We start from the raw sequence: 25756 nt of genomic DNA on the forward strand, positions 1-25756 counted from the left end.
GTGTATGTGTGTATATGTGTGTGTATGTGGGCACACGTGCACATATATAAATACACACATACATATATATGAATAAAATGTAAACCTACAAGCCTTACCTAGCCCACTATATCCCATTTCTTATGTGATAAATCTCAACTAGAAAAATCTTTAGCCCTGGCTGGTGTGGCTAGGTGGATTGAGCACCAGACTGTGAACCAAAGGGTAGCCAATTCGATTCCCTGCCAGGGCACATGCCTGGGTTGCAGGCCAGGTTCCCATTTAGGGGTGTGTAAGAGGCATCCAATCAATGTTCTCTCACACATTAATGCTTCTTTTCTTCTTTCTCCCTCCCTTATCCTTTAGAAAATAAAAAATAAATAAAATCTGAAAAGAAATTCTTTGAAAGTTACAAGGAACACTTTAAACCAAAAGTAACTTTTTTTCCTCTATCTTGAACAAATCTTCCAATGTAAGCAAACTCAAAATTCTAGGAAATTTTTATGGCTGGTTTGGAACAGAAAAGGGTAACATCTGCCCAGCCAGCCAGATCCGTTGAATGAACCCTGAAAAAACACAAGATGGCAAATATGTCATTTGGTTTAAGATGTCAAATTAAGGAAAAGAAGAAACACTGCGCCTACACATTTCACACTCATCCCCGAAATCAGGGCAAAGCACCCAGCCCCAGACTTCGAAATCCATTCCTCTCCTAGCTGTGCTTTGCAAGCAGGGGAGAATGATGTTCTCAGGAGTGAAGTGGCCCTCACATCCACAAAATCTGAGGCATCCAAGGAATTAAAGATTAAGAAATCAGGACAATAAGCAGAAGAACAATACCAAGAAAAAGCAGTGAAATCAAAGACAAATGTCATATGACTTCACTCGTATGTGGACTCTAAAGAGCAAAATGAACAAACAAAACAGAAACAGACTCACAGACACAGAGAACAGACTGATGGTGGCAGAGGGGAGGGGCGGCTGGGTGAAAGAAATGAAGGAATTAGGAGGTACAACCTGGTAGTCACAGAACAGTCACAGGACGTGAAGTGCAGTACAGGGAACAGAGGCACTTGAAATATTGGGAGGAACACTTGGCAAAGTATGTGATTGTCTAACCATCACGCTGTACACCTGAAACGAACACAAAATAATACTGAATGTAAACTGTAATCAGAAAATGAAATTTAAAATAAGCAAACAGAACTAATGAAACAGAAAAAACACAATTTAAAGTATAATTATTAACCTATGAGAGAAAATAGAGGATCACATAAACATGAAGCAAGGACATGCAGTTATAAAGAAACATTATTTGAAGATAGTAGATATGAATAATGTGCTAAAAGAAATACAAAATCATGGGTGGGTTCAATGACATAATTAAAGAAGGTGTAGTAGCCACATCACACCAAAATCTCTCTTAGACACCCCACCATTATCTGAAATGCAATTTCTCAGAAGCTGATAGTATATTTCATCTTACAAACTAAGTTATTATTCAGCCCAGTATCCTTCTCAAGCCTACAAGGTTTGCTGCCTTGAGGTTATTTAAACCATTTCATGATACAAATTACATTGAAAACTCTTTGGGGAACTCTCCCATTTTACTTCTTTTGTAGCTTCTCTACTCTCCAGACCCATGCAGTACATATTACATAAATACTTTCCAACAAACTATAATTATATCCCATATTGAGGCATATGTAACAAAATCTCAGATTTAAAGCATCTTTTAGAATCAGTAAACAATTTTTTAAAAATCAAACTGTGGCAAGAGTTCTTAGTATCAATATGGAAATAACGCACCATCTTAAACTTGTTTTGAATAAAGAAAATTAAAATAGTTCCTAAATCAAATTTTACTACAAAGCTATTTGCCGATAAAGAGATTAATTTGTAAATTTTGGCACATATTTATACTAGTATTCAGTGTTAATGTGAATAAGGCAATTCAGGGTGATCTGAAAGAACAAACTAGACTTCAGCAATTAATTATTACTACATATGCAAATATTTCTGAAGTTTTCCTTCCCCGTGACAATGCAATTCTGTTGGTGATTATTTAATTACCTTTGAGCCCTAAGTGTTAGTGTCACTTCAGAATATATAAAAGAGAGCCCACAGAGAATAAATCTATTGTTATTATTGAAAAAGAACTGCAGCTGTTCTGCACCTGTTGCTAAAACCTTTTTTAGACATTTCCAGCTGAGACCCTGTCTTGTGGGTTTGCAGTTCTGGACCCTGTGTGAACACAGCTATGTAACTATTACACACAGTTCTAAAGAAACAACTTTATGAGTTTTTAAAATAAGTGTTTACAATGAAAGTCTTTTGTATTAAAATCAAACATTTCTCTATTCTTCAACAGTTTATTTGGCCAATAACAGAAACATTTGGAATTGAGAGTTAGAAAATTAGTTGTTTATATCTCCTGCCATGATGAATGAGAAAATACCACCCATGATTTACATAATAATCATAAACACTTACTGAATAGTTGGGTGTGTAGTTATCAGGAGTCTCATTTCACAAGTTCATAAACTAAGGTTTTAGAAAAGTCAAGTCACTTGTTCGAGGTCATCAAACCAGAAGGTGGTTGGCCCTAAATCTCAAGTTTTTAGTTATTATGCGGCTTTCCTCACTCTGATAATAATGGTTGACTCCCACCCTATTTTGTGCAAAACGCACCTATATGTCCAAGGCCCCTCTAAGCGGTAAAGCATAAACGTATGTAAACCGATATTTCAGGAGCAACAACCCCCAATTCAAACAATCCATTTTAAAATCACAATGGATAGTGTTCTGTTTTTAGGACAGTTAAAAAAAAGAGAATAATATAGTCTTTTGAATTACCCCTATGTTTTGTCCAGCATTTTTCGATTAAGTAATCTCTTATTAAAAATCTTCAAAAGATATTGTTTAAATGCATACAACAAAAATGCTTAATGGAACTCTATCTCGGATTAAATACAGAGAAAAACATACTTCAAGAAGTTGTGTTTTCTTGTCCATATCATGACAGAAATGTCAATCTGGTCACCTCAGAAAAAAAAAGTTGCTTAAGAGAAATATTTAAAAGTGTCCTTAGAACATCATTCTATGAATGATCTATTACAGATATACGCCTATAAGTTCACCACTTAATCTCCTGAAAATTCTAAAATTGGATATAGAAATACCCTTTAAGTCATGGAATCCTATTTTAGAAATAATTTAGGGAACATTTCTTATTTATTTTAACTCACAGATTGGCAAACCATTCCTTAGAAACAAATATTTTATGTAGAACGGCCAATTTCTTCATCAGATACTGTTAAAGCACTGTTCCAGCATTCCTAAATGATCTACTGTGTCCAATTACAGTCATTTGGATTTAGAATACAGACAGCTGGTAAACACTGACTCAGAAATCTTATAAACACATTTTTAATGAATAGAAATGACTGTCAGTTCTTATTTATTGAGCTTGTTATTTTTATAGATTGGCATTTGAGTCATTTAACCTAAATTCAACCTCTAACATTCTTGACATTTTGGTCATGCCATACAAAGTCATCCTTGACTATAACATGTATCCCTGGCCTAAATTCACTATCTATGTGGATAATGAGCTATTTAAATAAAAAATATGTGTTTCAGAGTAGAGAAACCTGAACTCATATCCCAGTACTGCCCTATGTTAGTTCACCTAGTTTTGTTTGATGCTCCTATTTTCTCTACGATAATGAAAGAAGAATATAAAAATCTCATAAGACTGTTGGGAGGATTTAAATTATATACATACAGCACATCCTTCCTTAATGCTGTCGATAGGATCTTCAACTTTTAGTGAAATGACATATAAGAAACCTGATTTTACTATAAGCTAATTGATAGGAACAAGAGTTAAGTTCTTACTGCATTGGATCAACATTTATATTGAAACAACATTGAATAAAATGACATTACTTAAGGATTTGCTAATGTATTTTAATACAAAATATGTATTAGATACATTTAACTATAGAGCATATTGTATATTACACAGTAAGTGTGAGTATATGCAGTTATACTACAGATACGTGTATAATTGAAGATCCTCTATAAAAATTAATGAATCAAGAAAATATTACTGAATATATTAAGTTCCTGACAAAAACTGTTTTCTTTCCCTTTGTACTTCCAGTTATTAAAGGACATTTTACAGACAAACAAACAGCAACAACAAAATAACCTGAATGATTCAAAGTAATTTGGGGTAAAGAAGTGATCCAAATTAGTAAAAGACCTCAGACTATAATTTTATACAATTTCAACAAAATTTCTATTTCTCACAATGTTTCAAAACATATGGCAGTGCTTACATAAGTTCACCTCGAGCAAATGTTACCTAATTACACATAAACCATAAAAACGACAAATACTATAGAGTGTTCACTACATGCCAGGTGCTAATTTAAGTGGTTTTACTTATTGGTTTTTTATTGATTGTTTTCTTTCGAGAAAGAAAGAGGGAGAGATTGATTTTGTTGTTTCACTTATTTATGCATTCCCTGGTTGCTTCTTGTATGTGCCTTGACCAGGGATCAAACCTGCAACCTAGGCATATCGGGACAATGTTCTAACCAACTGAGCTACCCAGTTAAGACATCTAAGCACTTTTAAATACAATAAAATAATTTCAGTCCTCTCAGATAACTACTTTCTACTGTTGAGGAAACTAAGACTTTCTCAAGTGACCTGCCCACCATATACACGAAGTGGCAGGACAGCCTAAGAGCAGGGTTCACGCTTCCACCCACTACCCTATAATAAATGTGGGAAGCAGCTCTCTATTAAATAGGTAAAACACACCATCTTCCAATGTTGATTACATTATTATGTTGTTTAGTCAGAGTAGTTCTTTATAATATTCACCCTTTGCTATTGAATTAACCAATTGTAAATTCCTAAAGTCCAAACAGATTCGCCTTTATTGGTCATTTTCCATAAGACAACATTTTTTGTATTGAATCTATTGAGGTGACATTGGTTAATAAATTATATAAAACCAGGTGTATGGTTCCATAATACATCATCTGTATATCGTATTGTGTGTTCACCACCCCAAGTCAAATCTCCTTCCATCACCATTTATCCTCCCACACCCTCTTCCACCTCCCCCCACCCCAACAAATTTACCATCTGATTTTGGATTTTGCAATGCATATTCCCACACAGAATAATCATTATCTATCCTTTGAACTAAACATTAGTTCTAAAACTTGCTTAATATGGTATAACTGTGATAAGCGAATTTTGTCTATTTTTTCCTTCAGACTTGAAAAGAGGATTCAAAATAAACAGAATATAATATTCTTCTTTTAAGTTGCCTAAATATAAAAATTCACTTTAATTCAACAAAATTTGGAATAAAATACCTTTGATGTTTAATTTTTTAAATAACCCCCAGAGAGGGGTTTATACTTAATTAGCTCATCTTTAATGCTCTTTTGCTGATATGGAATGTATTTAGAAGTTAAGAGGTAGCAAAGGACACTTGATCTAAACTGTAGCAGAACTACATTATATTCCTGAATGTAACACTTAAAAAATATAAAAGTTATTTTTAAAGGCTGTATAATTTGATCTAACTTTAAGATTTTTACCAAAACATGCCTACAATACTTCTGTACCATTTTCTTTTGCTTTGAAACAAGGGACAGAAAGCCCAAGATTACTCTGTAAAGTATAAGTCCATGAATCTACAACTCAATGTTCAGGGTCTGGCACAAATAATGCTCCTTTTTTATTAAAAAATCCTTTATTACAAAATCATAAGCATGTAATTCTGTAATATTAACAATATTATACTTGAGCACACAATATGACATTTTAGGTGAAATGTTCAAATTAAAACTATAAATTATTACAGCCATATTATTACCCTACAAACCACACTCAAGCGGGCATCACTTCTGCTGGACCCTGCATGTCAGGGCAGTCATGATGAAAGAATCACAGTTCTGTCTTTGTGATTCATTTCATACTCTCAGTGCCCTAGTCAGTACCCCATTGAAGAACATCTTTAATGTGAATAACATTTTTTAAAAAATGCTTATATTGTAGCAAGAATAGGTTTGGAGAAAGGAGATACTTGACCACAATGAGTAAAAATAAGTCTCAAAGTTTCTAGCAACAAATAATTTTCATGAAAGTATCTATTCTCTGGAGAGTTAAAATTGTTTTAATTTTCATAAAATTACAGTTTTTATAAATGTTTGTTGAGTTCATAAAATAGAAAAGCTATTCATGGCCCATTGACATCTTTTGAAAATTATCAACAAAAATTAGTCCTCTAAAACTTCAACACTCAATAGAGCTTTTAAATTTTCCAAGAAGCACAAATTAAGTGTCACATTAAAAATTAATTTAATTGATTGGCAAAACACTGAAATTATTAAGACTAAGTGCTTAGAATAAATAGGATCTAAAAGTTTTCATATGTTTGTGAAAACAAAATCATTATATTCTTTTTAATTCAGCAACTCCTATCATCTTAAAACTCTCAACCCTTTCACTTAATTCAGAAGATATAATGTATTTGATGCTGTGTTGCACAGGGTTAATTTATTCTCCACAGTGAAGTGCACAAGTTTTAGCAATAACATATTCTGTTCCACTGTCATCTGTATAAAATATTGTTTACATTCCAGAACTATGGCTTCAGGAGATTATTGATGAGAGTAGCTGCTCCTTCACAAGAAAAGTAGAAAAATTCTTTCTGTCCAACCAGGGCACTTTCAGGCCCTCACTTTATCTCTACAGCACAGAAGCAGGTAAGATTGGATTTCAGACTTTGAAATAAAAATAATAATAATAATAATGAAAATCTGTAGAAAGAAGCTCTTAAAACTTCACTTGGTAACTTTTGTCAAGCTCTGAGCCATCTCCCTTTACTCGGAGTCCTTTGTGAAAAAATGAGATGAAAAGCAGAGCCTGAGCTATACAATGTAATAGGCATCCAACTTCGAATGGAACTCGTTACTGCTGAACTGCACATTGTAATTGCAATTAAACCTTTACATTGGTTCATGCATAAATTATTCAAACTTGGGCAATAGATTATTCAAACATTATCTGCAAGAGACACTTCTGAAAGCTCCCAAACAATTAAGCTACAACCCTTCACTAACAAATGCCATGCAATTAAAAGCTTAATGTATTTTTGGACCCTAAAGTGGTCACTAAAATTGTTTTAACACAAATCTATTTTTAGATAATTCACTATTAAAAGTTTCTCTCTTGTCTAATCTCAAAAAAGTCAACATTCTTTCTCTGAAAAGAGGTCTAGAGTTCATCTACATTGTTCAATTTGAGTATCTGTGCTTAAAAGGACTAATGTCTCTCATAAAAATATGGAAATCTGAATATTACTGAGAAAAAGGATTCTGTTACTGTTAAAATGTTGGTGCAATGCCATTTTCATATGACTTAACTGACTTGCTCCATCAAGCTGCGAAAAACAGTATTTTCACATAAAATGTTGAATAAAGAATTAGAATCATTTCATTGGAGTCCCAAAGTTAATTATTTGAACCTGGCTTTTCTACAGGTTATAAAATTTACAGATTCTGGGGCATGTTGTTACTTATGCTGTAGGCTATGTAAATTGTCTCATTAAAGATTATATAGCCCATAATTTACACAGACATACCTAATGTACCCGATTGCATTCTTGGAGCCTTGCATCAAATCAGTACCATAGAATATTTTACTCAATTATTGTTGTCTAAGTCATTGCAAGGATCACTTAGAGTTAGTGACCTGATTTGATGAATTTTTAAAAATTAAAGACTCAACAAATGTTTACTGCTTAACCTCTAGACCAGGAATTTATCACTTACTTGACTGAAATGTCCACAGGCAGGTCTTGCTTCTACCATGACTGGGTCTCTTATACTGAGTGCTTCTCATTGGTGCTGAAGAAGTCACATGCCTATTCCTGAGCCAACCACTAGGGCAACTGAAATAATTCTCAGATTGGCTAGGTCATATGACCATAAGTCACTAATGTAAACTTACAATCAAACTCTCATCTTCTATTATTATTTGTATGTCTTAAATACAAATATGATGTGGATCCTGACCTGCAGCATCCATGTATGTTGTGGCCATGAGAGACAAATTCACATGGACTACAGAAGTCTTGTGGAGGAAAAGGGACAGCATGGCTGCTCTCTGAGAGAGAGAGAGAGAGGGCCTGGCCGCTGCCTGGACAGGCTTAAAAGCCTGGGTATATTGCAGGCTTTTCTGGGTATATTATATTGAGGATGGTCCTGATTTACTATGCACAGGTTCGCTGTAGGTGATTACCTTTTACAGAAAACAAAGGAAAGAATGTTGCTAATAATTTCAAAGAGAAGAATGTTACAGTTCAAGGGGAAAAGTGGTTGAATTGGTTACACTCCATACTTGGGAAGTTTAGCACAAACTTTAGGAAGTTACAGTTAGTACTTGCTACCTCAATTCAGGATGAGGGAGTTTTAGCAAAAGCAAGTCTCATAGCAGCCTAGGTACAATGCAGGCCTGATTCCCCACAGGAAAACCTTTCCATGGGCATGGTCCTGTGTGCCAGACCTCGCTCCCCACTGGCTTTCCACAAGGAGGCTGAGCTACATTTCCACACCATGCCAAATGGCTTCCTACACAAATACATTCTTGTCTTGGCCATATACAAATGACAAAATATCAGAAAATGGCCTTGTTATTCATTATCTATGTTGTTAAATCTTTGGATGGAATTTTTTCTTCCATGCCTAAATACTACATGGTCCCTGTGTTCAAAAGTAGACTTTTACTTTTTGTTTTACTCTTGAGTCGTAATCTTCTCCTATTAAAGGGAAGAATTTATAGGCTAGCTCTAACAACTGTCATTTTGCCAACATAGCAGAGGTGCACAGTGTGTATTACATATGAATTTCCTTCTAGATATATGCCTGTATTTGTATGCCACATCATTTCATAAAAGATTTCAACATAGTTTAAAGGAAAATGTGCTATATGACAAGATAAAACTAAATGGATTTTGGCATCATAAATAAAAAAACAAAAGCAGTAAGACAGCAGCAATAAGATTTGAAAAAAAATTGTGTAAGTGCCATTATTTGTATATCATTAGTAGAAAAATACTGTAAATTTGCATTGAAGCTTCAGACCAGGAAGACCCAGGTGAATATGCTTAGCTTCCTAAACTGAATTTCTATATGACTTTAAACACACACACACACACACACACACACTGTTTTACATAGTTAAAGCCATTATCAATACCTGATTTTTCCTCCTCACTGAAGGGAGCCAGAAACACAAAAATGCAGCACTAGCCTGAAGGTAACCTTGAAGAAAGTGCTGTGAAATGGAAGTCATGATCCCACAGTAATAAGTAGAGACCTGCAGCCTTATTTTTATTCTGTTTATGAAGCCCTGGGTCAGAGAAGGAGAGGAGACACGGGTTAAGGATATGCCATAAAGTACTCAAAGGACAAGTGTGGAATGGATATGAAACTATTAGCAGAATTTTTGCTGCCAGCAGAGAGAAACTCATGTATATAGAAGATGCAGTTTATCGGTTAGAACTGCCTAAGAAATAAAAGAAGCCAGCAAAATCCTCATCTTTTTTTTGTTATTCAAAAACATAAATTACTAGAGAAACCTTGCATATCGAAATTATATTTGTAATTATTCAAACACATGAAGACCAAAAGAACTAGAGTGTACTTTAAAAAATAAATAACATTAATTTTCTTCTTTTGACTTAGCTGGAGAATAAAGTGATTAAATTTTTGGATTTGCATTAATGAATAATTTAGGAGTTATGAAGAAGAAACTAATTGTTGATGGAGCAACCTCTGCTGAAGAACACTCTATTAAAATAAGTGAAGAGCCTCAGGGTATTTTTGTCAATCAAAGTAAAACCACTTTATCTCACTCTAGGAACTTCTATAGTTCAATGTTGCATTGACTGAAAAAACTAGTTTTAAGCAGCACAGTCTCTTATGTGTATCAATGGAAAAATCCCAATAGAGATATTATTTCTGATTTTTGGATAAAAAATAAAACAGTAACAGACCACATGGGACAAAATTATAAACAACATAGGGGGAGAACCATAAAGAATTCCACAAAAGAGCAATTGCAATAACAGTACTAATACTCAGCTGATTCGTAGTACAGTCTGTAATTAACTCAATGGGTAATGAACTTATGGTCTGTAAGGGACACCAATAACGACATAACCCAACAAGGAAACACAGTCAATACACATTAACTGAGGGCCTACAATATATGAGGTGCTTTCCTGGATGCAGAAGTCAGAGAAGCCTCTGTATTTATGAAGTATAAAATCTCACCAACATTAAATGTACTACAAGATGTAAGCATCAAACCAAAGAGAGAGAAACATGCAGCATATTTTAATTCTAAGATTCTTTTCAATTCTAGGATTTACGTTTTATAATGCTACATTTAATTTTTATTTTACACTTTTTATTAAATTTATTGGAGTGACATGGGTTAATGTAATTATATAGGTTTCATTTTTATTGATGAAAAATAGATGTGATTTTAGAGCAAAACAGCGAGTAAGTATAATTTCTGAGGCAGAATTATTAGGATGAAGGGTTTGAACTCGGAGTGAGGAATAAGGCAAAAACTTGGATCACGAGGTTTGGTTGTTTGCATCTGATACATGTCTTCATTTTTCAGTTTTCCTGCAATAAATATTAATTGCTCCTAAAACCAGAAAAATATCAATGAATTATATTTTAAATTAAGTATAATGTCAAAACTAATAAAAGTAAATATGCATTTGCTTTCTTTTTAAAGCCTACTTTATTGATAATGCTATTACAGTTGGCCCATTTTTTCTCCCCTTCGTTCCCCTCCACTTTGCACCCTCCCTTCCACCAGCATCTCTCCCCCTTAGTTCATGTCCATGGGTCATACATATAAGTTCTTCACCTTCTCCATTTCCTACGTTATGCTTTCACATGTTTCAAACTACATTAAAATGATATTTTTATATTTACGTAAATATGGATGTACTTGAATGCACACTTACATGCATATATTGCTCATATATTATATCCTGAGCACAGAGTTATTGGCTTCCACTTCACTGTGCAAGTCAAGGTCCCTTTAGTATGGGATCACACTGAAAACCACCAACTGTTAAGAATGATGAGGACATCAATTTTCACATCTCTGGTCAATGTATAGAATGCTTAAAATAATCATATATTTTTGGATGTAATACTGAAGTACACATTTAAAATTTTTATTAACTCTGTAGGTTTGTGTATTTTCAATATATAGCAATGGAGACAGGTTAACATTGATTAATTTTCTGTGGTCATTAAATGTTAAGTAAAAATCTGTTAATTTGATATATTGAAGAAATAGCTATTTATTTTTGTATATTGAAAACAACTCTAAAGGTTTTTCAACTCTGTAGGTTTTTCAACTTAGCAGGATTTTCAAGGGCCAATGTGCTAACAAATATTGGACTGGAGTGAGAATGGATGTCGAGGAAGGAAGTAAAGCAGTTTCCCCCCTTTAGAGCAAAATGGACCAACACACCCAATTAAGTATAGGAATTCTATAACTTTTTTTTATTTTTTAAGAAGTATAGTAGCTTAAAGTAGATGAAAAAAATATGAGACCTCATCCAACTCAACCAGGAATTCCATAATATTTAATTAACAAACATTTATTGAGAACTTATTACCAGTCACCAAAAGTGTGCCAGACTCATAATTCAGTGAGTTCTATGTATGGGAAATAAATATAGTTAACCTTTGCTCTTCAATTATAATGATAGTTATGCTTTGAACAGATTCTCATTGTACAGTGAGCAATGTATAATTTGGCTTTAGATCTCTCTACCTCTTGCATCACATGTTCGTTGTACGTATAGGAAAGTTGAAAAATTATAAATGTAAGCCAAGGTGTCAGAGAAAGTGAACTTTCGCCTGGTCCTCAGTCATCACCTACCACAGGAGACCTCAAACCTCATCTCACATGGTACCCAGTCATTAGCCCATTGCTGTTGCTACTACCTCAATTCTTTTTGCAATTCAGAATTCCCTTTCAAGCCCTATATTCTGGTGATTAATTCCTTGCCATTCTGAGGCATATAGTACTTTATTCTCTTACTTCAAACTAAAATGAGCCATAGATAACTAAATGAATCTAAGACCCTTACCTACCTAGACATACCACATAGTTATTTGTTCTGTGGAGTCCTCCCTGAGGGAAGGTCTCTTCCAAGGAAGTAAACCACAGACAGGGGCCACCTGCTACTCTCACATTCCAGAAACCCACTTAGGGCATCTTACCACTAAACATGGGTCAAAAATGAGCACAGCTCCTCCTATGTAAAATTCAGTGATACTCCTTTCACTTTGCTCAAAATGTTTCCTTCTCTATAATCCAAGCAACTTTTTTATGCAACCTCTTTAAAAAAAACTTGCTCTTTCACGGTATACATTTTTTTATTCTTTGTATGTGTGTTTGTGTGTGATATATGATCCCATCTTAAATACTTTATGCTTCCAATAGCTCCTGCAATATCCTGCCAGATTTTTTTTACTTTGACCTAACAATACTCAGAAGTATTTAATACTTTCTTGTTGCCTCTTAAAAGAAATTCACCTTCTGCATTTTGTTAGGCAAGCCTCCTGAAAAATCTGAATTCATCATGACTTTGCTCCCATAGAGGTGAGAACATCTGCTTCCCTGCCAGGTTCCTGTAGGAAAATAGCTTTAAAAACTTAATCCTACAAAAGATCCACCGCCCTAATGAGGCTGGCCTGAGGCTCACTCCCAATATGCATCACCCCAGCTTTCATCTTGATAATGATGTTCACCGTGCTTTACACATACTTTATTACTCCTATCCTAATCTGGAAACTTTCTCAATTCAAATCTAGACGTCTCTCCTTCATGAAGACTTTGCCCATCTTGATTACTCTTTCTTTAGTCAAGCAACTGTTAACAATGTATACACCACCTTCTATTATTTGCAGTACATTCTATTCTTGCAATTTTACTTTACATGCTCATGTACTACTGGATTGGAAGCCCAGTTAACACTCAATATTTTCATACAGAACTAATGGTCTGCCCACTTCACCTGATTTTTAATATCTAGATAATTCTTGACCCAGCTTCTCTCACCGGTGCAATGCTCTAATCCAAGATCTTAAGAAGACTTTTTAGTCCTCAGTTTTCTATAAATAAAAATCTGTTTGCTCTGGCTGTTTCTTTAGAAGTGCTTGCTACTCTAATGCATTATTTAAAGTAAACACATGTGTATGAGCCTATTCCTATTGGATATTTTATGTTCATTTGTTTGTAGAGCTAGAAAGACAAGAACACAGTCACCTTTGTATATTTAAATAATTCACATTGCCAGAGGTCCTCTATGCTTGCTAAAACAGTAGTACCTTCCAATAATCTGTGAACTTATATTAAATGATTAATTTTCTTCCTCAATGCTTCTATGCTTTTCTTTCTGATATTAGATATTTACAGCTTTGGTGAAAATGATATTTAAGTGTTGCATTATTTTATTTGGAAGTTTTTATTTCCCATGGGGTAATATCCTTTCTACAAGCATGTTCAAGATCATTTGTAAAAAAAAAAAAAAAAAGATCATTTCTACGTGCTGTCTTTCTTCTTTATCTGGGGAGATCTCAACCAGGAAGCAAGCTCCACAGACATTTTCCTCTTTGACTGTGGCTGAATCTACAGGGTCTGGAAGAGTCTCTAGCATTCAATAAATATTTGCTAAAGAAATAAATGACAGCCCTGGCTGGTGTAGCTCAGTGGATTGAGCGCAGGCCTGAGAATCAGGGGATTGCAGTTCCATTCCTAATCAGGCACATGCTTAGCTTGCAGGCCAGTTCCTGGCAGGGGACACATGTACATTGTGTGTCCCTGACAGAGGCATCCACGCATTGATATTTCTCTCCATCCCTCCTTCCCTTCCCCTCTAAAGATAAATAAAATCTTTAAAAAAATAAAGAAATGACTAAATCAGGAAAAAATATTATTTTTCTATACATTTTCTCTTTTCTGTGTTACACCTTTCTTAAAAGTACCTAACCCTGCCACTTTCTTTCCTGAGCTTCAAATTCCACTGATATCGTAAGGAACTAATTGACAGAAATGGTAATAAAGTATGCCTAGTGGTAGTAGAATACTAGTTGATCTGCATTGGGAAAATATTTATGAATATCGCTAAATATTCACAAATATTATGAAAACTTATCTACCCTCTCACATGAATGTTGTCTGGCTTTCTCAAGCTTTAGCAAGTTTTCATAATCATAATAGAAGTTAAGTTTTGAAAGCTATTTTCCTATAGGAACTGAGGAGGGAAGTAAAGGCCACCTGTCCTCGGTGTATGTCACACAGCCTTTAATGACAGGAAGACACAGACAGAGACAGAGACCAACACTCACTGCATCAAAATATGGCAGTTGCTGAAAAGTTAGTTAGCTACTTTAGATCATATAAATTTGAACAACTAATTAGCTCAAAAGATATAATTATTTCACTTTACAGAGAATGTCACTGTCAGTACAAACATTTGTTCAGGACTGTCATTACATAGAGATGATGGCACCTGAGTAAATCTCCAAAAACATCTCGAGTTCTTAGAAGCTCTGATTTTGTGAATTACATTATACATTACTAAATTCCTTTTACACATGATTGAATTGTTAACATTTAAGAAGCAAAGGCAATTCATATTTAAATTTTGTTGCAGGAACTCACCAGATAGCAGTAATTCCTTTATAAGAACAAGGACTCCATGTACCTCCAGCTGTGATAGAAATAGGATTGAAGGGAAATTCTTCCATCAGCTCTCACCTTCTCGGTGTTAGCATATCATTTACTATAACAAATCATTTTAGGAGGCGTTTTTACAGTGGCACTTCTGCTCACTTTACTTGATTTTCAATTTTGGATGCATGTCGATATGTTGAGATATATTTTGCATTTTGATAGAAAGCTTTGTTCAAAGTTAAACTTGTTCGTAATGTTGAATTACGGAATCTAAATTTTATCTCAAAGTACTAAAATTGTTAATTTTTTAGTCTTGTGAAATGGAGGCATCGAATAGTAATATGAATAGTTCTATAATTTAGCTATTTAAGTATTATTCTAAGGGCCAGAGCTTTTTAGGTTTTGCTTTTGTTTTCTTTGCTTTTTATTATTTTTAAGATCATATATCTATAAGTGTATGGACATATTAAAAGCAACTGTATATTTTCAAAAAATCTGAGATTTGTATTTACATAGAAAGAAAGCATAATATTTGGATATATAAGAAATAAAACAATGTTTACAGAAAAAAATATTTCAAGTTACTTTTCATTAGAATATTAAGAAGATGTATGAAATATAGGACATAACATGTGCACACAGCCATGCACAAGGTTTGTTATTCCTTTTATAATAATTGAGAGTATATGTATCGCTTTTCTGCTCCATGTTTTTCATTCCATAATGCATCATGGAAGTCTCTCCAGGTGAACCAGTGGAGGACTAATTTCTTATTTTTAATGGCAGCATTATATTCCATGGTATGGGAGCACCATACTTTATAAAACGATATGACTATTGAAAGGCATTTCTTTGTTTCCATTATTTTCTATACTTTTCTTTTACTCAAGGTATTTTTACATATTTTATTAAGTCATGCTTCTTGTTTATCTATTTGATAGAATCCTGACAATAAATTTGTTAAACAAAGGTGTGAGTGTGTATGTGTATTTTTATTTTAGTTTTTATATTTTATTTTTATATTGCCAGATTACCTCTCAAAAGACTAAACTATTAGTCTTTAGTAACACAAAACTAGTCCTAATGTGTGAAAGAGTTATTCTTCTCTATATTACTACCAGTGACAGGAATACAGTTCCTTTTAGTTTTTTAACCAGTCTATTAATATCCTGAAATATGTTGTTTTATGGGTTTGGTTGTATGTCTGTGTGTGTATGTACACACTCTTCTTAGTATCAAATTGAACTTTTTTTAATTGATTTTCTTCTTTCATTTGTTTTATTTAGGCCAAGATCTTTACTATTTTTCTAGAGACCTGTTACTATCTTTTCTGTCAATCTAAAAGGTCTTTGATGAGTTATACAACATGTTGCACAAGGTATTAGCAAGTATCACCTAGAAACAAAACACAAAACCTGTGACTAACACTTTATTCTAAGAATGCAAGAGGATGTGCTTTCAAGAGGTCTATCAGGAAGTTCATTACCTCTACAAAGTAATAGCAGAAAAATAGAAAATGCTGGTGGAGTAGGTAGAAGCTACACTAATCTCCTCCCAGGACCAAACTGGAATTACAACTAACTTATAGAAAAATCATCCTAAACAACCAACTGAACACTAGCTGAAGAAAGACTTACAACCAAGGATTTACCGAAGAAACCACACCACCACAATGAAACTAGAAGGAAGCGTGGAGCCCCCTGTGAGGGCTGGATGGGCTCCCACAGGCAGCAGTTGGAGTTCTGGAATGATATTTCAATAGCCTGGACTTCCCCCTGAGAAGTCTGGGGTCTAAATCCCAAATCAGGCTCCCCAGCCCAAGGCACCAGCACCAGGAAAGGCACCCACATAACATCCAGCTATGAAAAGTAGAAGGGTTTCGGTCCTCCTGGGAGAGATGGCTAAAGACGCAAACACCCTCTCCCAGAGCCAACACACAAAATATTTACAGCCACTTACCCTGGACTCCAGCAGAGGGAGGGCAGAGCGGACTAGAGCCACACAAGGAGAGTCGGAGGCTGATGGCTCTGAGGACAGACCTGAAGGGTCAGCTGCCGGGATCCCTGTGCTGAGTCATTCCCCAATTTGCAGAAGTCATCTTACTCTGGAAGAGCACTCTGCTCTTGCAGCCCAAGTCCTGGGGGAAGCAGTAGGCCCACCTGCAGGAGTCACTCTGGCCCTATCCTATGGTACTTAGGCCCTGCTGAGAAGTACAGCCAGAGGCTCTTTCAGTGATTTTTATAAGGCCAGAATTTTTCTAATTCCAAAGCCATATAAAAACACTACAAAGAAAAAAATTATAGGCCAATGTTGCTGATGAACATAAATGCTAAAATTTTCAACAAAATATTAGCACATCAAATACACTGATACTTCAAAAAGATGATACACCATTACCATGTGGAATTTATGCCAGGGATGCAAAGTTAGTACAACATCCACAAATCAATAAATGTGGTACACCATGCACATAAAATGAAGGATAAAAAACACATTATTATATCAATAGATGTAGAAAGCATTGATAAAATCAAACATCCATTTGTGATTAAAAAAACCCTCAGCAAAGTAAGAATAAAGGGAACATATCTCAAGGTAATAAAGGCCATATAACAAACCCACTGCCAGCATCATACTCAATGCGCAAAAACTTCAAGTGTTTCCCTTAAGATCGAGAACACAACACAGATGTCCACTTCACCTCTCTTATTCAACATAGTCCTGGAAGTCCTGGCCACAGCAATCAGACAAGAAGAAAAATAAAAGGGATCCAAAATGTAAAGGAAGAAACAAAAAATGTCTTTATTTGCACATGACATGATACTGTAAAGATTCCACAAAGAAACTACTACAACTGCTAAATAAATTCAGTAAAGTAGCAGGATACAAGTTAAAATTCACAAATCAGCTGCATTTTTATATGCCAATAATGAACTATGAGAAAGGGAAATTTTTTTTAAATCTCATTCACAATTGCTTCAAAAAGAATAAAACACCTTGGAGTAAATTTAACCAAGAATGTAAAAGACCTATATTTGGGAAATTATAAGACATTGAAGAAAATAACTGAAGAAGATATAAATAAGTGGAAGCATAATTACCAGAAAAATTAACATCATTAAAACATTCACACTACCAAAAGCAGTCATAGACTTAATGCAATTCCTACCAAGATACCAATGACATATTTCACAGAACTAAACCAAATATTCCAAAAGTTTATATGGAACCACCAAAGAGCCCCACATAGCAACAGTGATCTTGAGAAAGAACAAAGTTGGAAGAATCTCACTACCTAATATCAAATGACAGTATAAGGTCATAGTAATCAAAATAAAATGGTACTGGCAAAAAAAACAAGCACATAGATCAATGGAACAGAATAGAAAGTCAAGAAATAAACCTATGCCTTTATAGTCAGTATCTGACAGAGGAGGCAAAAACATACAATGGGATAAAGATTATTTATTCAATAAATGGTGTGGGGAAAATTGGACAAATATGTGTAGAAAAATAAAACTAGACCTCCTTCTTATATCTCACACAAGAATAAATTCAAAATGAATTAAATACTTAAATGTTAGACTCAAACCCATAAAAACCATAGAAGAAAACATAATCAGTAAAATCTCAGACCTTTTCTGCTAGCAATATGGTTTGTGATATATTAGGGAAACAAAAGAAAAAATAAACAAATGGGACTACACCAAACTAAAGTTTTGCACAGCAAAAGAAACCATTAACAAAATCAAAAGACAACCCACTGAATGGAAGAACATATTCGCCAATACATCTGGATTCATATCCAAAATGTATAAAGAGCTAATAAACTCAGCACCAAAAAAAACACACAAAATTTAATGAAAACATAAGCTAAGGACCCAAACATACAATCCTTCAGAGAGGAATATGGATGGCCAATAGGCATATGAAAATGTTGAACCTCACTTATATCAGAAAAATGCAAATTAAAACTACAATGAGATATCACCTCACACCTATCATCAACAAATCAACAAACAAGTGCTTGTAAGGAGGTGGAGAAAGGGAAATTCTTCCGCATTGTTAGTGGGAATTCAGATTGGTGTGGCCACTGTGGAAAGCAGTATAGAGTTACTCCAAAAAATTAAAAAGGAAATTGCCTTTTGACCCACTGATTCCACTTCTTGGAATTTATCCAAAGAAACCCAAAACACTTTCAAATATTTGAAAGAATATATGCACCCCTATGTTCACTGCAGGTGTTATTTACAATAACCAAGATTTGGGAGCAGTCCAAGTGTCCATTAGTAGATGAGTGGAAAAAAAGTAATTGTACATATGCACAATGGAATACTACTTGGCTATAAAAAAGAGGAAAAGTGTACTCTTTGCAGCATGCTAAGTGGGCCTGGAGACCATTATGCTGAGTGAAACAAGCTAGTCAGAGAATAAATACCATATGATTTCACTCATATGTGGAATCTAAAGAACAAACTGAACTAACAAGCAAAGTAGAGATAGGCCCATAAACAGAGAGCAAGATGACAACTCTTGGGGGATGTTGGAGGGTAAAAGGATCAAGCAAAAAAGAAAAAGAATTCTTGGGCAGACAGCAGTGTGGCAATTGCAGGGGCTGAGGAGGAGGGTCGGTGGAGGTAGAAGAGGGTATGGAGGGATAAATGTTAATAGACCAAAAATACAATAAAATTAATTATTAAAAATGAATAAATAAATAAATGAAAAGTGAATGACCATATCAATAGATGATTAAGAGATCTTTCACAAAATTCAGCAGTTATTTCTAATAAAAGAGCTAAATAAAAGAGTAACAGGAGAAAAAATACGTAGATATATCTTACCACAACTCAATAGTGCATATTATAATAAATAAAGAAACACTAGAATCTTTACAGTTAAAGACAGGAAATAATGTTATCACTATTAATATTAAATGCCGTCCTGAAAGTTTTTAAAATAGTAAATAGCCATAAAATTTGAATAACTAGCATAAGCACTGGAAGAGAAGAGAAAAAATTATCCTACTTGGATGATTAAATAACCCAGGATATGAAATGCTCAAAAACAAAATTAATAAGAGACATTGCTAAGGTAGAGAGACACAACATAAATACGCAAAACCCAATAGCTTTTTCTGTTCTAGCAATAAGTACCAATAAATGAAATTAGGAGAAATATTTTTTGATAGTGAGAAAACCAGAGATTCTTAATAAATACAACACGAAAGAACAATATGAAGAGAACTCTAAAATATTATTAAAAGAAATAAAGAAAGATCTGAACAAACAGAAAGTCTCACCATGTTTCTAGTGAGAATGAGAAAAGCAACCCTGGATACCTAGGATCTGACCTGGCCATCACATGTTCTCCTATTGAAGATACAAACTTTCATAGGATAACACCTTCACACAAGGTGACTCTATCATTGTGATGAATAAACTAAAAAAATAAGATTACCCCTAATTGTATCTGATCACAGACAATACCTGAATATTACCTAAATAATAAAACTGACCCAACATCTTCCATCCAGGCTAATACAAATGCCTGCTTCTTCTTTAGCAATGATAGCTCCAGCCTCGCTGTATTCCTTTTGCCTTGTAATGAGCTCTATTACTACCCTTAAGAGAATTGCTCCAGCTTCCTCATAGCATCCAATCCAGGGCAAAGCCTTACTCTCTTGAATCCTTTCCAAAATCACTTAACGTGAGGGTAAATTCTGTAATCGATCCTTTCTAACATTCTGAGACACCCTATGGCTCTCCATGATGCATGCTCTCTTTTGTTGTAAAGAACAACAAACCCAACTTGCTCATCCTACAGGCTGCTCTTGGTGGTTTGTTCTGGCATCACTGAGAGCATAACGTTACATAAATTGCCATCAGAGTCCCCACCCTGTGTGTGTTGTGGGTTGGGGTTTGCTCGAAATGGCCTTCAACTTCACATAGAAATATAAATGCCTGAGAATAGCTTAAATCAGTGTAAATAAAACTAGGGGGAAACAAATAAGATTGGGGGATTATATCAATGTCAAAATCCTGGGATAACATACTATAATTTGGGGAAAATGTTATCATTGGGAAAAAGAGGGCAAACTGCAAGGAACTTCCCTACATTATGTCTTACATGCTTCATTATCTCAAAATTTTCAAGGAACAAAAGAAAATAACAAGGTTTGCAGAGAAAAGAATCTTGAATTATCAGATCACACTTTATTGTAAAATCAGTGAATACAAACAATTAGGTATTGGTATGAAAATAGATTATTTAATGGACTATAGTATAAAATCTAGAAATATATCCTTATAATCATTAATGTTCATATATATTGATTCCCAATTGAGAAATTGTTTTTCAGATGAGATACGAGTGTTCCAAACTTGTAGGAAACTATCTACAACGTTATGTAAGTCATTATCATCCTATATATTTTAATTAGGTTGTTTGATATATTAAATGCAACCAATTATTCCATGAACAGTCAGCAATATTTACTCTTGCTCTATGAGAATAATGTAAATTTTATTTTTTTAATTGCATATTATATTTAAATTCTGCTTTTGCATGAAAAATTACAATTCAGGTGTATTTAGTAGAAGTGCTATTAATGTTTAGTTAAATATGCAAATAAGGTCCAGCATGAACATTATACTTACTGTTATTGCACAAAGCAAAGTGCACCTCTCTATCTAAGAAACATATAAACCTTCCATGAAAGATTTCATCTTTCAAAGTTTTTCAATAAGACCAAAACATCATTCTTCTAGTCTCCATTATAGCTTTTTAAAATAAATCTAATACCTAACACCTCTTTTCTAAAACTGCCTTCTCTTCGGAAAGTAAGTTTCTTTGCCTGCGCTGTTATAATTTATCTTGCTTTCTTTCATTCTTTTTCAGCTGGTCTCCTTAATCCTCTTAATTACAGCTTCTTTAAAACTCACCCTTATGTACTCTACTTGCACTCCTATCAGATCATTTCATTATCAATTATCTGTAAAATTAGTTCTTAAATTATTCTTGGTTTTTAATAACTTCCTGTTCTCACCCATCAACCTTTCCAATTCAAAGGTGGTATTTTTAGATGTGTTTCTTACTCTCTTTCTTAGGTCCATTAATCAAGACTACACTGATTTTCTTTTCTCAGAAACCCCATGCAGTTCCTTACCTTCAGCCCAGGGCTGAAAACAGTGTTTTTCAAAATTCATGGATCTAAGAATCCCTTGAGGTGCTTGTCAGAGATGCAAACTTACACCTCTATTTCCAGAAAATCCGACTAGAACATCTTTGGTGGGACCCAATAATTTATACATTTTTCCTGAAACATTTTTTAATATTTTTCCCAGTTTCATTGATATAATGTACATAATAAAAAATCTGCATTTTAAATAAGTACCCTACATATTTTTGATAGGGGACATGCAAAGCCAATTCGTGAGAAACTCAGAAGGAAGTGTAAATGGTACTTACATAGGAGTCCTCGAGTCCATCTTCTGACAGATTCCAGAATGCCACTATTGGGAACATGTGCCGCTTCTGTTAAATGCCCCTGTAAAGAGTGGGTAGAATTTCAGCCTACAGGATGACATATGAGTAAGTCATTGAGACAACACACCTAAGGATAAGGGGGTATAAGCCAAATGAACTCAGGCAACTGTTTTCATATCTCTGAGCCTCAGTTTCTTCATCTGTGACATGAAGATAGCCTCTATCCCATAGAGTAATCATGAGGATTAAATGAGATCCCACACAAAGTGTTTATCTGAGTCAAACATAGTATAAATGCTAAATACATATTAGCTCCTATTTTTCTTCTGGGAACTTTTCATATTGTTCTCAGATGTTCTGTTCTGAATAACTGTTTACATCTCTAAAACACTATGGCCTGAGCGAAACATCTTGCATTGCATTGGGATCCTGCGGTACTTAAATTAGATCAGAAACCCAACCACCCAAAATACTTTATTTTCCTCTTTGTTTAATTTTTCTTTGTTTCAGGTGACAAACATTTGTAGAAAGCTGAGAGAAAACTATCATAAGCACAGTGTTTCTGAGGAAGAAGACGCCTCCCTATGTCACCAGCTTAGCTGGACCTTTCCCCGTGTCCGTATACAGAGCCTCAGAGTCCTGGAGAACAACAGGTTCTTCTGTTAGAAACATAACAGCATCACAAATTATAGCCGTGCATCTGTTTGTTCTGTGAGCAATACAAATATTTCACATTTTCTATCAAGTTTGGAAAAGGGAAACAAAGAAGACCTATGAATGTTATCTCATGGAGAGTTTTAACAGAGAAGAATGTTCCTGGAGAAAGTTCTGGAGAAAGTCACTGGTCATTTATGTTCCTAAAAGACAAGAGAACAAGCAGACCATCACTTTGTTTCAACTGGTATCTCAATCAACGAATTTTATCACTCACTTTCTAACTAGGAAGTATGAGTGTTTAGAGAACACACACCTGGAAAATCTTGAAATGTTTTCTCTTCAGCCTCATGAATAATGTGGCTGTTTCTTCAACATGTGGTGCCAGACACCATGCCTGCTGCCTACAGGGGGTTATTGCCTGAGAGCAGGCGATCTTTGACTAACACCTCCTCCTCCACCTCCTCTTGGGTTGGACATTTCCCATCAGGCATCTGTACCTGCAGGGTGGGTCTCCTAGAACCATGTTGCTTTGTCTATATATTTTTTTCTTTTTAGTCTATTAAAACTACCCTATTAGCCTGAGAATATATTAAGATTAACTCCCGCTAGGCTAAGATGATAGTATAAATACCAAATTTGGTTACACCAGTCCTAGTAAATCTTTTTCATTTTAACAAGTATCTCTTCTAAAAGGAGAAATGTTTTGGGAGAGGCAAAATCTGTCAGTGCCTTTAAATTATATTGCATATGCAGCCATAAACTCTGTATTCCACTGTCCAATTTCCAATAACATATTCATTCACTGAAATGAAAATCAAATATCTCATATGTGCTAGGCACTCTTTCATATTCTAGGCAATTAAAAGGTAATTTTAACTAACATAATTGAGCACTTATGGCATGCCAAAATAATTTCATGCTTTTTACCTAGACTAACCTACAATACTTTTATGAGTAAGAAAATTATCTCCATTTTATATGTAAGAAATAGATATGTATTTATATTTGTAGTATAAATATAAATATATATATATACATATATATGTGTGAAAAACAGAAAGCTTGATATACTTGGCAAGGTCACATGGCAAGTAGATTATGGAGTCGTGACTGAAACTCAGGCTGCTTGGCTCCAGAGCTGATGTGCCTAAGCATTATAAGCTTTACAACTTTAAGAAATCTTGCAGAAGACTGAGAGGCCTCCGTCTTATGAGACAACAGATGTGGAAAGAAATAACAATACTAAAACCTATGAACTATATAGTGGATGCTGTATAAAGCAGGATGCATGCTTCCAACTCCTGGGATTTTTCTGTCGTCAATCCTCTTTACGATTGCTCTAGGAGCCTAGATGAAAAGAATCACCTTGCCCAAGGTCAGCCTTCTTTCCAGGGCCGCTCCCATTCTGTGGCTGACCGATGATGGACTATTCTGGGGACAATTCAAGTGTCACATCTTTTTGAGGAGCTCACTAGCCTCTTCTCTGAAGATGTGTCACAACCCCTCTCCCTCTGCTCAGTCCTGCTTTCTTTTCTTTCCCTCCATAGTTATTCATTCTCAGAGCACCGCTTAATAAACATCACACGTGCTAATCTCCATCTCAGAGTCCAATGCCATGTAGTTCTGACCTAAACCATGCTATAATATAAGCCAGATTTGAGTGAGGTAAGAAAGAAATTGATTAACTCCCAGAGGAAGTTTTCTTGGCAGTAGGTAGGGTTGAGAGTAGAATATATATTTGTCTTATTTTTAAACAAGAACTCTAATATGACTAATGTCCATTCCAAAAAATATATTTATTAAGGAACATTAGGTAGTTCATAGAATCTTTAATAGGGCTGGAAATAGCTCTGAAATTATTCCTACCCACATGCTTGCACACACATGTACAACACCTCTGCCCGAACCATTCCTGCCCCAGTCAGCAATGCTCAGTCTGGGGTCAGACTCCAAAACGTGTGCCACTGCCACCCGGGTAACAACTGTGTGCCTTCACCGTTGCGCTTGTCAGAACACCACCTCCCTGTGCCAGACCTCCTCTTAACGTTGCTGATCTCTGAGTCTGCATGGGATTTGTAAAGCCCCTGTCAGCTGACTACATCCTAGCAGCAAGGGCATCTAAGGATGTGCATTTTCAGAAGGTGGGACTCACAAGACATAAAAGGAAAGTTCAAAGATGGCGGCTGGCTACGAACAGCCATGCACTATAGAAGGATGACTTGGATTTTTGTCTTTGTAGAGCCAGGAGCCTGTGTAGGCTTTCTGGGCTATGTAGAGCCCACAGCAAGTGGAATAGGAAATTAATAGCCAATCTCCCTTTCTTAATCAAATGCTTATTGCTTTTTCTCCTTTATGTGCCCACTGAAAGTAGTATCGGTTTTGTATATTATGATGTTTTTATAAAGATTTATTGATTGATTGAGAGAGACAGAGAGAGAAAGGGAGGGAGAGAAACACCAATGTGTGGTAGCCTCTTGTGTGCCCCCTACTGGGTACATAGCCCACAACCCAGGCATGTGCCCTGACTGGGAATCAAACCAGCGACCCTTTGGTTCACAGGCCAGCACTCAGTACACTGAGCCACACCAGCCAGAACTATTATGTTTTAAAAGCACTTTGCCATTCTTCTTAACTTGTTCTTTGTCCATTTTTAATTATTTCAATTAATCTTTACATTTCAAATTCATTATAGATTTTGTATTTTATAACAACCTAGAACCAAAAGCGATTATTCAATGAAATATGGTATTTTTAGAATTAACCATCCAAATGATTTCTGCTCCCTGAAAATAATCCTAGAATGGTGGACCATGGCTCT

Source organism: Artibeus jamaicensis, unplaced genomic scaffold (genome assembly GCF_021234435.1).
Source record: "Artibeus jamaicensis isolate MK-2021 breed Jamaican fruit bat unplaced genomic scaffold, CSHL_Jam_final contig_391, whole genome shotgun sequence".
NCBI lineage: Eukaryota > Metazoa > Chordata > Mammalia > Chiroptera > Phyllostomidae > Artibeus > Artibeus jamaicensis.